Below are 3,540 nucleotides of genomic sequence, written 5' to 3'. Positions count from 1 at the left end.
TCAAAACCTCCTGCGCAATGCTTAGATGAGTTTGATAATTATATTGTTAAGCAAGAAAATTTTAATATGAGAGTAGAGAATCATCTAATGGAAAATTCTCAAGCTATTAGTGAATTGCATGATATTATGGAGAGAACCTCCAATGATGTTAAGATGCTTGTTAAACATTTTCATATGGTTCAAACTCAAATTGATCAACTCACTAAAGTGCAAAATGACTTGCTAGGAAATAATGCTAAAGAAAAACATGCTTATGAAGTAACAGCTAGAGGTGGTGTCTCTACCCAGGATCCTCTATATCCTGAAGGGCATCCCAAAAGAATTGAGCAAGATTCTCAACAAACTAAAACTAGTGCTCCATCTAAGAAAAAGAAGAAGAAACATAAAAATGTTGTAGAATCCTCTGAACCTGCTAATGATCCTAATAGTATTTCTATTTCCGATGCTCGAAACCGAAAGTGGTAATGAACATGATAAAGATAATGATAAGAATGATACTCCGATAAAGAAGAGGTTGAAGAAGAACCTGAAAAGCATGCTAAAAATAAAAAGTATACTAAAGAAGATTTTATTGCTGAGAAACATGGTAAAAAAGAGAACCTTGGGTGCAAAAGCAAATGCCTTTTCCCGCTAAGAAACTAAAACCAAAGGAAGAAGAACACTATAATAAATTTTGTGATTGGATGAAACCTTTATTCTTGCAAATCCCTTTGACTGATGCTATTAAATTGCCTCCTTATTCAAAGTATATGAAAGATATTGTTACTAACAAAAGGAAAATCCCCAATGAGGAAATTTCCACTATGCTTGCTAATTACTCTTTCAATGGCAAAGTTCCGAAGAAGTTGGGCGACCTGGTATACCTACTATTCCTTGTTCTATTAAGAATAATTATGTTAAAACTGCTCTATGTGACTTGGGCGCCGGTGTTAGTGTTATGCCTTTTTCTCTTTATAAGAGACTTTACTTAGATAAGTTGATACTGATGTCTACGGGAGCTTCTATTCTTGTAGACAGTGTTGGGCCTCCAAGAGCAGAGGTTTGTAGAACAACAGCAAGTTTCCCTTAAGTGGATCACCCAAGGTTTATCGAACTCAGGGAGGAAGAGGTCAAAGATATCCCTCTCATGCAACCCTGCAACCACAAAGCAAGAAGTCTCTTGTGTCCCCAACACACCTAATAGGTGCACTAGTTCGGCGAAGAGATAGTGAAATACAGGTGGTATGAATAAGTAGTAGCAACGGCACCGGAAAAGTGCTTTGCCCGGGACGATAAACAAGCGTAGTAACGCAGCCAGTAGTAACGCAGCAGTGGTAACGCGATAGAAACGAGTAAACAAGCAACGATAGCGATATTTAGGAACAAGGCCTAGGGATTAGACTTTCACTAGTGGACACTCTCAACATTGATCACATAACATAATAGATAAATGCATACTCTACACTCTTGTTGGATGATGAACACATTGCGTAGGATTACACGAACCCTCAATGCCAGAGTTAACAAGCTCCACAATTCAATGTTCATATTTAAATAACCTTAGAGTGCAAGAAAGATCAACACGACTAAACCAAGTACTAACATAGCATGCACACTGTCACCTTCACGCCACGTAGGAGGAATAGATCATATCAATACTATCATAGCAATAGTTAACTTCACAATCTACAAGAGATCATGATCATAGCATACGCCAAGTACTAACACCCGATGCACACACTGTCACCATTACACCGTGCAGGAGGAATAAAACTACTTTAATAACACATCACTAGAGTAGCACATAGATAAATTGTGATACAAAACACATTGCAATCATAAAGAGATATAAATAAGCACTTCACTACGCCATTCATAACGGTGAGTAAGTATTCCGTGAAATATAGCCTAAGAGACCCACACGGTGCACACACCTGTCACCTTTACACACGTGGGACAAGGAGTCTCCTGGAGATCACATAAGTAAAACTCACTTGACTAGCATAGTGACATCTAGATTACAAGCATCATCATATGAATCTCAATCATGTAAGGCAGCTCATGAGATTATTGTATTGAAGTACATAGGAGAGAGATGAACCACATAGCTACCGGTACAGCCCCGAGCCTCGATGGAGAACTACTCCCTCCTCATGGGAGCAGCGGCGGTGATGAAGATGGCGGTGGAGATGGCAGCGGTGTCGATGGAGAAGCCTTCCGGGGCACTTCCCCGCTCCGGCAGGGTGCCGGAACAGCAGACTCCTGTCCCCGGATCTTGGCTTCGCGATGGCGGCGGCTCCGGAAGGTTTTCCGTATCGTGGTTTTTCGTATCGTGGTTTTCGCGACGGAGGCTTTAAATAGGCGGAAGGGCAGCCTCGGAGGGGGCTCGGGGCCACCACACCATAGGGCGGCGCGGCCCCCTCCGGCCGCGCCAGGGTGCGGTGTGGGGCCCCCGGTGGCTTCTCTCGGCGGCTCTCGGGTGTTCTGGATGGTTCCGGGAAAAATAGGAGCCTCGGGTCTTGATTTCGTCCGATTCGAGAATATTTCGTTACTAGGATTTCTGAAACCAAAAACAGCAGAAACAGGAACTCGGCACTTCGGCATCTTGTTAATAGGTTAGTTCCAGAAAATGCACGAATATGACATAAAGTGTGCATAAAACATGTAGGTATCATCGATAATATGTCATGGAACATAAGAAATTATCGATACGTCGGGGACGTATCAGCATCCCCAAGCTTAGTTCTGCTCGTCCCGAGCAGGTAAAACGATAACACAGATAATTTCTGGAGTGACATGCCATCATAAACTTGATCATATTGTAAACATATGTAATGAATGCAGCGATCAAAACAATGGTAATGACATGAGTAAACAAATGAATCATATAGCAAAGACTTTTCATGAATAGTACTTTAAAATAAGTATCAATAAGTCTTGCATAAGAGTTAACTCATAAAGCAATAAATCAAAGTAAAGGTATTGAAGCAACACAAAGGAAGATTAAGTTTCAGCGGTTGCTTTCAACTTGTAACATGTATATCTCATGGATAATTGTCAACATAGAGTAATATAACAAGTACAATATGCAAGTATGTAGGAATCAATGCACAATTCACACAAGTGTTTGCTTCTTGAGGTGGAGAGAGATAGGTGAACTGACTCAACATAAAAGTAAAAGAATGGTCCTTCAAAGAGGAAAGCATCGATTGCTATATTTGTGCTAGAGCTTTTATTTTGAAAACATGAAACAATTTTGTCAACGGTACTAATAAAGCATATGAGTTATGTAAATTATATCCTACAAGTTGCAAGCCTCATGCATAGTATACTAATAGTGCCCGCACCTTGTCCTAATTAGCTTGGACTACCTGGATCTTTGCAATGCACATGTTTTAACCAAGTGTCACAATGGGGTACCTCCATGCCGCCTCGTACAAAGGTCTAAGGAGAAAGCTCGCATTTTGGATTTCTCGCTTTTGATTATTCTCAACTTAGACATCCATACCGGGACAACATGGACAACAGATAATGGATTCCTCTTTAATGCATAAGCATGTG

The sequence above is a fragment of the Lolium rigidum genome, chromosome 7 (assembly GCF_022539505.1).
Source record: "Lolium rigidum isolate FL_2022 chromosome 7, APGP_CSIRO_Lrig_0.1, whole genome shotgun sequence".
NCBI lineage: Eukaryota > Viridiplantae > Streptophyta > Magnoliopsida > Poales > Poaceae > Lolium > Lolium rigidum.
Note: the sequence above shows the minus strand (reverse complement) of the source record.